Genomic DNA, 11,294 nt, shown 5'->3' with positions numbered 1-11,294 from the left:
CTCTTGCACCTTCATGGAAGATGAAGTACCATTGTCCAGTGTCTTTGGTTGTCCTATCACCTTTTCTTCACTCGCAAAATGTGCTACTCTAGCAGCTTCAAGTGAGGACTCTACAGACTTGCCCTTAGGACTAATCAAACAGACATCCTTCGAATGACCATCCTTATTGCACATTGAGCATCTTTCCAGTTGGTCTTCAACCTCGATCTATTGTAGCCAGCAACCAATATTTGTATTTATTTCTAACCTTGCAGGTAATGGGGATTGAGGTTTCCACCCAATGCATATTCTTGCAAACGAACTAAAATCCTCCTTCTCAATGGCTTCATCGGATTTGATATAGAACCCTAGCTTATTCCCAATCATTTGGAAAGTCTCCTTGTTCCAGTACTCCCTCGACAGATTATAGAGACACAGCCAGATGGGTACTTCTTCCAAAGGGGCCTTGATAGGATTGCAATTCGGTTCCCAATCTTTGATATACAAGCCTCTGCCTCCCATGAAAAAGGGTCCATTGATTAGCACCCAGTTCTTATCCTTACTATTTTCCATGATGATTAGGAAAAATCCATTAGGCATTATCTTTATCTCCACTTTAAACGACCACTTCTCCTCACACCATTTCTTAACACGACACATGATCAAACAATCCCCAAAACATTTCAATTTTTTTTTCACCTTTTCCAAGGGCTCTGTTCTAGGGATCTTCATCAACCTCCATTCTTTTTCACGAACCTTATGCCAATCTATTTTTGCTCCTACATGACCGTTATTGCGATTGTTGAAGCTTTTTCGGTGATCATTTCTGGGTCTTCGAAAATCCTTGCTCCATCTACCATTTATCCCGTCTTCTGGAAAAAACCCTGACACTCTGTTTTGATCCTCTCAGGCCCACTCAGGTTTTGTCCATGACTGGTAGCTTGGATTCACATAGTATCTTGACTGGTCATTTTGCTTGAAGTCTTTGAACTCTCTGGGTTGGAGCCCCAATCTCCTATGCAAAGTCATTTCATGATGTTTCTAAAATTTAATTACTTAATTAAATTGTTTTCTTTTTAAATTAATTTATTAACTAGATAGTGTAATATAGGTTTGGATGACATTGTGATGTGGAATCGTGATCAACAATATTATGAATAATGAATAAAAGTTAATATAGTTTTAGCTTTTGATAGCCTATTAAGTAATTAATGCTAGATTGATGGTTGGAAAGGAGGGGAATTATTTTAATGTGTAAGTTCAATTACGTTCCCCTTCAACAAATGGAGCATGGAAGGAGTACCTTATAGATTCAAGATAGATAGATCATTTGCATATTGTACTTTTTGGCTTATATAATATATGTACAAAATTGACTCATTGGCCTAATTAAACACAATGACATTATATTGAGGTTCATAGTTGAATTGTTGTATTATTAATTGTTAATTTATTCAACGTTTGTATTATTCTATGTCCTACTAAGATTACTTCACGAATAGAAATTAAATTTTTTTTGTCTACTTACATTCACAATCATAGTGTATGTTTGTAAATGTTATTAATACATTCAATATGTAGGAGGGAAAATGATTACAATAAGGGTAAGAAGATCTTTTTGTAGAAGCTATAAACTTTAATGTAAATACAATTTTATTTAATGATACTATGACATTATGAGATCACTATGACATGTTTTAGGAAGAACACACAAATTAAAATAAAATAAAATATACGTTATTTTATTTTTAAAATAAAATAAAAATGTTAATTTATTCCTTAAAATAAAAATGATATATAATAATATTTTAATAGAAATTAGCAATTAATGAAAGGAATATTACTCTAAAAATCATAAATTTACATTTTAAAATAAAATGAATTTTTTTAGCACAATCTTATTAAAAAATTTAAATAAAAAATTCTTTAATATGTTCTTAATTTTTTTTAATAAAATTAGTATGTTAACTTGTTCCTAAAATAGAAATTATATATAATAATATTTTAATAAAAATTAGAAATTAATGAAAAGAATATTACTATATAAAAATCATAAATTTACATTGTAAAATTAAATGAAAAAAAAGCAAAGTTATTAAAAATTTAAATAAAACATTAAATTCTTAAATTATTTTTAATAAAAAAATATGTTAACTTATTCCTTAAATACTAAGTCCCAAAGTAAAACATGACATATTTCATACATTTACCTCTCATCTACATATCAAATTGTTTCAAAAATAAATTTTTATTTAAGACATTTTGATATGTCGAAACCTCTCACATAATAATAACTGTGATATGGGTCACATGTATGGGATGGTGCCATGCGAGTGCATTCTAGGGGCTGCGTAGACGGTGCCTGTTTTCACGGCCCCTAGGAAGTTGTGTCCATTTTCACTTCCTGTTGATATCGAATATTGACGACTTAGTTTAGCGTGCTCCTGTGAAATGTTGACCTAAATTTCGTGCTCTTTACTTTTAAGCCTCCGTTTACACTATGCACCCACCAAGCTAGGGCAAATTGCAACGAAACCTAAGTCTGCTTTTGCTCTCTGCTAGCCTCGTTTTATTTCTTCTTTCGGCAGCAGATATGAAGAAGCTCGGAGAAACCGGAAAACTATACCAGGGAGATTGATCCAGGTTTGTACACTTTTTCTTGCATTTTCTTAGGTTTTAATGCAGTTTACGGATTCTCACAACTTGGATCTATTAGATCTGATTCTCTGGATTGGTGACATTCATAGTGACAACCATGTTTCCCTAAATCTCAGTTAGAGTTCTTTCATCTTTGAAGGTTCTTGCTTTAGTAAAGAGCTCGTTTGTTCTCGTTCTTGAAAATATCTCCTTTCCTTTTTACGTTCTTGATAATATCTCCTTTCCTTTTTACCTTTCCCCATTGCATGATGGCTGGTATCTTTTGCCATTCGCTTATTCAATGCTGTTGTACGTCCGCTCGGTCTATGGCCTAGTCCATTGTTTTTTAACATTAAATGCTTCAGAAGGTTTATGAACCCTGTAAAATATTAGTATTTTTTTTGATGGGGTAATGGGTCGAAGTCGATAAGGTGTACATACCTTATCTCTTTTGGGATTTGAACTTGTAATCTCTTTCAAGAGCACAAGTTCTCCACCATTAAGCCAACTCACCCTTTTGGGATTTGTACTTGTGATCTCTTTCAAGAACACAAGTTCTCCACCATTAAGCCAACTCAAATTGTACTGAAAAATCCTAGTATTTATGTAAATTGTTATTGGACTTTCTTAGCCCTGCTATAAAATCCCTTACTTTTGCCTCCAATGGCTTATGAAATTTCATCATTTGTATAGCCATGTTACTAATAATCAGTCTGTTAGTGTTCTTTGTTAATACTATCATAGACCAAATAAACTGAAGTTGCTTGGTAGATTAGAAGGAAACTTCTCTCTATTAACGTAAATCTTCTTAAAAGCAGTGTTACAGGGAAACACGTTTCCCCCTCCCAGGCTCAAGTTCCCCCGTCCCTGAAATTCGTCTCCAAAACTTTTTCCCTTTGTCCCGTCCCCAAAGCCTTTCCCTGCGTCCCCCCGTTTCCTGTCTGCAACGGCCGTGGAACACTGCTTAAAAGTGATTACATACTTCAAAAATCTATTAATTTATATAAAAAAAAACTATTTTCTTTATGGAGAGTTTATGTCAAAATTGATTTTTTTTTCAATTTGATTCAGGAGTATAAAGTTGATATCTTTTTGGTTAAGAGTTGAAAGGACTCCAAAAGGTATCTATTTCGTCAAAATTGCATGAGACATGAACCTAGCCTGTGACTTTACACAAAATAAATCTTGATCTCAGAACCTTTGAACTGAACCAGTTGAATTTTATTTAAATTTAAACAAAATAATTACTTAAATATTAGTTATAATGAATTAAAAACCTATTTAATTCACAATCAATAGAAGTTTTTTCATTTTTAATTACAATTAAATAAATCAGTTTTTAAGAGTTAATTTAATATATAATTATTTAATTATTAATATTTTTACAAATTTTTATATATTTTTAATAATAATTAAATTAAAATATTTAAATATAAATTCATATTTATGAAAGATAGTTAAAACGTTTGTTTTGTGATGAACATAAGATTTTCACTATGCATAAAACTTTTATTTTGTTTGTTTCCTTCTTCTCTCCTCAAGTTTGTGTCCCCTCCCTCGTGGCTCTTTCATAGTTCCTTTGTTCCTTCCCATCTTCCCAACCCACCATTTTTCTCTCGCTCTCTCCTTTTCTTTATTCCTTTGCATCATGCGTCTTCTTCCTATCCTCGCCCCTTGTAATCTCTCCTCCTCTTCTTTTTTTCCTTCGCCTCCTAGGTGCACATTCACATTTTTCTCTCATTTCTCCTTTTTTCCTATAATTGTGGCGAGTGCCCCATAATCACTTGTTCTCTCATTTCTCCTTTTTTCTATAAATGTGGTGAGAGCCCCATAATCACTTGTAGAAACTTGGGTATCTCTACATAGAACGAGATATTAGATTATATGATGAAAATGATGACGATTTTTATTAAATTTAATCTTCACAAATCAGGTTAGTCAATAAAATTTGTGATTTATTTATGTCTTTTCTGTAAAATGTGATCTTTGAATTGTCTTTGTTGATAAATGGCTTTTGCTATTTTTTAATGTTTGGACTCTTCTCTATTAAAATGTCCCTTAAAGAGTTAAAAATTATAAATAAATTAATAAGATCATAAGTATCATACACGTTAATTGTTGAGATAAATCAAATAGAATATTTCTAAGTTTTACTAGTGGAAAGTTATCTTCTTATAGTTTCGTTCTTTTTTACAGTAAACCATCATTGTCATAATATAAATTCTTATCAATAAAATTATAAACACCACAATTATAAGAAAAATTTCTACTTTGCAAAATAGGATTGACAACAACTCAATAATAACTAGAAAATTAGTAAGAAAATTAGTATTCTTATAGGTTTTTGATGTACTTATCTATTTATTTAGGTCTTGTGACCATTTTTTTATAATTTTACATGGTTGATACCACCTTTTCTTCGGAAGTTATTGGTTCATCAAAGTTTAGTTTCGCATGAAATTTGGAAGGATTGCTCTGTCTTCCTCCTTGTTAGTTCATCGCAAGTAAATGTCTTTAATGTAATATGGAGGTTCATAAGGATTTTGGCTCATCCTTGTGAATTCATGTTTGAAACCTTTTCCCTCACCAATATGATATTGAAGTTGCCCATTAATGAAATAAAGGCTTTGACCTATTTGATTTAACTCTTTAAGAGTATTCTATTAATCTTCTTACCTTCTAATAATAAGATTGATTTTATTCAATTTCCATCATCCTCTCCAATAGTTTTCCACAAGTAATGACCATAGTTTCCCCATAATGACCATTTTTTTTTTTTTTTTTTACTCTGACGAATTTTATTCGATGCTTGCACCTTCCTCCTCCTCACTGAAAATAGTGATAATCCTTCCTTATTTGCTCTTCTCACTCTTGCGTGGGTGAGAGAAATTTAAAACTCAATTTCCATCATCCTCTCCAATGGTATTCCACAAGTAATGGCCATAGTTTTCCCATAAACTTTTTTTGTTCTCTGATGAATTTTATTTGATGCTTGCACCTTCCTCCTCCTCACTGAAAAGAGTGAAAGTAGTCCTTTCCTATCTGCTCTAGTATTAGCTCACTCTTGCATGGGTAAGAGAAATTCAAGTGTAAAAGCACAGTGTTGTGAGACGATTGGTCCTGACAAGATCTGTGGAAAGTATGGTTCACTTGAAAGTCTTTTTCCTTGCCGAGGCAATTTTGAATCTTTGCTTGAAAGTTTTCAAATAATAAAGTAGGTTTTTTTGGCTTGGTATCAAATGTGCATTTTTTGATAGTTTAATTGAGAAAAAAGTGTTACATGATATCTGGTTTGGCAATGGCCATTCCCCAGGGCTCCCATTTTCTTAAGTTATAAGAAACTGGGAGCCTTACATACTATTTCTATCTGCTATCTACATAAAATCAGCTCTAGAGTCATACGCAATTGGAACAATCTTTCTTGCTATACTCCTGTATCTCTCTAATTACGTATATCCCCCGTAAATACTAGATTGCCATGGCTGTGGTCGTTTTCAGTCCAGGTGCTCCTTGCTGATGTACTCTTGTAGCCATTCAAGCGCCTCGGTTGGCTCGATTCCAAGGATCCTTTTCAGAAAGAAGGTGCTCATTACAGCAGTGTGACGATGGCAGGGGAGGGAAGAATGTGTGGAGGTGAAAACCGATGGAAACCTCCATTCCCCAAGTCTTCACAACTTGAAAAAGTCCTCAGGAAGAGGAATTCCTCTGACCTCAGCCCTCAGCCACCATTAGCAGAATGTCCTTTAAGTGGCTCAGAATTGCTTCCTTATGGGTCTTTTGCATAGCGCTCTAGCTGATTCCATCGGTTCTCCCAAATCTATGAGGGAGACCAAGAGCATTGTTGAAATGTCCATGTTTACCCTATGTTGTTGGTCTGTCGCCATGAAAGCCTCCCCCAACACTTAGACTTCTTATCCTTGATTTCGCTAATGAAGCCATCTTTCTACGTGAGCAGGTGAGGTGGATGGGTGTATCTATTCCTGCCTTCGCGATCTCACAGCTCTTACAATGTGTAACACTGGTTGCACTCTTATTAGAATTTAAGCCCTTAGAATCAATTCACAAATGCGAATATTAATTAAGATGAAATCATGGATACTTCTTCACAATCTTTTCCTTGGCCAACTCCAAACTATGCATTGGGTGATTCGAAAATGATTATCGCTGGTGATTAAAATTAAAAAAACATAATCCCTGACAATTTATTTTATGATTAATTGCAATTTTCTTTTTGTAATCATTGCTTCAATTATTAATCCAATAATTTAACAGTTATAATATTTTTTATAAATTTAACATAAAATAAAGATTCGTCCAAAGCATTGTAACTTTACCTATATAAACTGCAGAAACCTTTTCTATTTTAAAAATACAATAATTGAATAAAAAATTAATTATATAATCATGTTTCGAGTCAAATCATTATCAATAGTGTGCCTTAGTTAAAAATCATTCCTCTGTTCGAATATCGAATATTTTCTCACAAAGTTTGATGCGTAGTTTTATTATGATCGCGTTAGGGGCTCATAAAAATATTCATAATGACATGGAGATTTCCTTTCCGCTGCTTGCAATGATGATTTATAACCCAAACCATTAAAGAGTTTTTGCTTCAAAAAAAACAAATCTCATCTAAAATTTTGATTTTCAGATGATATAGAAATTATTTTTGAAAAGAGATGTAGATAAAGAGATATCTCATCTAAAATTTTGATTTTAAAGTGATAGAGAAATAAACTTTGAAAAGAGATGTAGTTTTGTGAAAAGTTTTTGTTGTTTATGTAATTTTTTTTTGAATTATTATAAATATGTTATATTTCTCTTGCTAAATGTATCTGTAATATTCTAAAGGGATGTGGCAGGAATTCTATCCTAAATGATTGTAGCAAAATAAATATTAAATGCCATTCCATCATTACCTCTTAACTTTGAAAAATCCGTGTACACCTGTAAATCCTTCTCTCACTACCAACAAATTAGTAAATAATTCAAAATGTTTATCACTTCTATATGTAGACTTTTATTTTAATGATAAATTAGAACCCTTGCTCTTCCATAATTTACAGTTAAATTGTTTCTGTTATAAGTTACAATCATATGTTTAAATTTACACTTACGACTATTTTGAATATAATGTCTGATATGTTAAAAGAATGTGATAGAGATTGTACTCTGGATGATTTTAACCGTATAAATACACTTCAATTTTTAACTCTTAACTGAAAAAGATATATATACATATAATGCTTTAGGGTAATTTAGGAGTTAGAAGCCCTGCTTCCCTATAATTGACGGTTGAATGGCTCCTGTAATACTTTAATGGTAACATTTTTAATACCAAAAATTATGTGCTATTTTACAATAAATTCTTTTGTAAGAACTTTAGAAGCTCAATTATTTGTGTTCTCTTTCTTTTTCTTATATATTTGAAAAATTAATTAATTAGCACTATTTTGTAATTTGTAGTTTGAGCTATATAACAGTTCAAAATTATAAGTTGAGATGCAAATCGCCATGAAAGATTCCATGATTTTTACAGGTAATTCAGATGTATTCGGCCGTTGCAATGCATATTCAAGTTGAGGATACTGCAGAGAGAATACCAGGTATAACATCTTCTGACACTCTCACAAGTCAATTCACACCATCATTGGCTGCTTGTTTTTACTTGTTTTAAGTTATATCTTGTTATCATCTCATCCTCTTTTGTGAAAAATGCACAGAAGGTACCGAGGAGAGAGAAGTGAAGGAGATGGTGGAGCTTGAACTAGCTTTAGCCATTGTATCATGCGGGTTTGAGTGTATTAAAAGCACTTTGGCATTGGAAGTCATTCGCAAGTTCAACTGGACTTCGGCGAATTTTAAATTGTGCAGAGTGGTGTCTTATGGGAAAACTTTTGACAAATCATATCTCATGAGGCTGGAAAAAGATATGATTAGTGATTTTGGAGAGCTGGAAGAAGGTCAAAAACAACCAAAACAACTGCAACAAGTTGTGAAGAACAAGCTTCATGTTTTCTATTTATTGACAATGTGGTTCATCATGCTTATATTAAGCAGCCGGTATAAAAAGTTTATCATCTAGCGAGCAATTAGAGGACGACATGGACCCATTGCAGATAATGAAAAAATATTGTCTACTTTTCATTAAAGAGTCGAGGAGCCTAAGGAGGCATTCCTTGACATATGTGCATATTTTCATAGTCTGCATTGGGGACTTGTTTGTCATTTCATAAATTGAAGAAAATTTGAGTTTCTCCACAAGAGAATGTCAGTAAACAACAATGACTGAGGTGAAGTGATTGTTCATGACATTCTTTATTTAATGGGAATGCAAATAAGAAAATTAAGCAGAGAGTACAAATTACAGGTATTCTCAGATGTAGTGGAAAAGCTAAAAAAATGGAAAATGAAATATACAGCTTTTGATAATACATCTTTAATCACAATCGAAACCACACATTTAAAAGTCATAGGCCATTCCTACATGGTTCTAAGACTAGGAGATTGTGTCAGATTTTGTGTGGGGGATGTGATTGCTTTTCCATTTGAAGATGCTTCCAAATTGGAGAAATTCATAGTTTTCTTGATGACATGCTTTGGTTGATGGATTCGAAGTGGAAAAAAAGATAGGAATTACAAATTACAAAAAAATTTAGATGTGATAAAAGATGAATCACATAAATAAATTTTTTTATAGTACATTTTTAATCACAATTAAAACTACACATTTAAAAGCTGTGAACCATTTCTTTAAGGTTCTAAGGCTTGAAAATTGGGTGGTACTAAACAGTTCATGGGTCAGAGAATTTAAAATCATCACATGTTTCTGTGTTGGTGATGGGGCTGTTTTTCTATTTAAAGATGTTTCCAACGTGGAGAAGCTTACAGTTGTTACCGAAGTGGAGAAGCTTGCAGTTTTCTTCACGACGTACTGTGGCTGGAAGGAAAATGGGAAAGCAAATAAGGATTTCAGAATACAGGGAATCTATTGATGCAGTTGAAGATGAATCAGAACTTCTAAAAAGAAATTGAGATTATGCATCTTAATCCCAATTGATTCCACACATTATAATGACATGCAGCATCTCTTCATGGGGATTGGGTAATCTCAAACGATTCATTTGACAGCATTTGAAAATCTGAGATATCTGCTTGGTGAACATTACTGTTATACTTGTAGGGATGCTTTTAAACTACAGTTTTCTTCAGTGGTTCAAGCCAGGGATGGATTTACTCAAGGTAAGTGTGCAGTTCTACAGCTGGCTATTTCAAGTTTCATTTTCCATTTCAAAATCTTAAGTTTTTAGAATATTTCATTTTTACTTCTGCAAGGTAGATCTTTTTGTATCTATGGCATTGAGCACAAAATGACTGCTGTACAATTTATACAATAGTTTTTATTTCTTGGTTTGCCTTGTAGAATGGTTTTTCATGGCCATGGAAATTATCTCCATTTACAATCTCTATATCATTCAGATTTAACATCTAAAATGATTTGGCTAAACTTGGGAGGAAAGTAAAATGCAGTCTTTACTCTTTATTTATATTGAAAATTTCACACCAGGTACGATCATCATATTTTCGCTTATATAAATAAGACATTTAACTTTTAGGATTATTATAATATGTATGCTAATATTTTTCATAATTTATTAATCATAAAAAGAATGCAAAATGAGAGTCATCATACAAACCTCTTTTAAGTTTTATAATTTTATTCTAAAATGTGCTTAGAATTTCGTTATTACCAGTAAGCTTGGGTTTGTACATATGGAATTATTAGATGCATTACAATTTGATAAACCAAACTGGCTTTGGAACAGCAAGCTTGCCGTTTTTCGCGTAAAACCCAGAGTTAAGATGTTTATCTAAAAATAGGATTTGGTGTAACCTACTAGTGATAGGAATGGCAGCCAGTTTACAACTTTCTAATACTATTTTCATCTTCAGGTGGCGAGAAAATTGCTCTGACAGTGAATCTCTTGCGGTTGGATTGTGGGGCTTTCCTGCTGGTTATGGTTGAGGCTGGATTCAATCTCAGTTGACCACCTAACAACTGGAAGGTCAAGCAATTTAGCATGAGTCTTTTCATCTTCTAGACCTGTTTTGTAACTATATCATATATGCATGCATTTGATCCTCTAGAAGGGAGGTGGACAACTGAATAGTTGAAGGCAAGCTAGTTTAATGTGTCTACTTATTTCTAATAATAGAGATTCTAATTCCTAGCCTTGCTATCTGTAACATCCATTGTATCTCTATTCATTTTTATTAGAACAAAAGTAACAGGTTTTTTGTATTGGATTATTGTGTCTCTCTGTTTGCATGTGTAAAATTGTAAACCTGTCTCACGTTAAAATTGGCTCGCCCCCTGGATCACTTGGGATCTGGATCATTGGTATTAGAGCAGTGTTTTCCAGATGTCAATACAAATACGTGTACAATAATATAAGGAAGATCGTTCACTTGGTTCAACTTGTGAGTATCTAGAGTCCAGACAAATGCCCCAGCAAGAGTGAAATGTCCGACCCATAGAAGCGAACATCATAGAAGTGTTTGAATTTTCAGGTGGTGGTAAATAACACCCTCGAGACAATGTCGGGAGTTCTTTGGACAGTTCTGCAAACTCTTGGGTCTATGCTACAACACACCGAACTATATGTTTCCATGCAATC

The 11,294-nt window shown here is 33.0% G+C and overlaps 1 long non-coding RNA gene across 1 annotated transcript; it reads left to right on the top strand.

Annotated features, from left to right (window-relative positions):
• Window positions 1-2,433: 2,433 nt before the first annotated feature.
• LOC131037518 (uncharacterized) lies at window positions 2,434-10,926 on the top strand. The gene is made up of 4 exons (XR_009104238.2): window positions 2,434-2,622; window positions 8,156-8,222; window positions 8,340-9,858; window positions 10,570-10,926. It is a non-coding gene; the product is annotated as an uncharacterized LOC131037518 (long non-coding RNA).
• The last annotated feature ends 368 nt before the right edge of the window (window positions 10,927-11,294 follow it).

The sequence above is a fragment of the Cryptomeria japonica genome, chromosome 6 (genome assembly GCF_030272615.1).
Source record: "Cryptomeria japonica chromosome 6, Sugi_1.0, whole genome shotgun sequence".
NCBI classification, from domain to species: Eukaryota; Viridiplantae; Streptophyta; class Pinopsida; order Cupressales; family Cupressaceae; genus Cryptomeria; species Cryptomeria japonica.
This window is presented reverse-complemented; position numbering and strand designations above follow the sequence as displayed.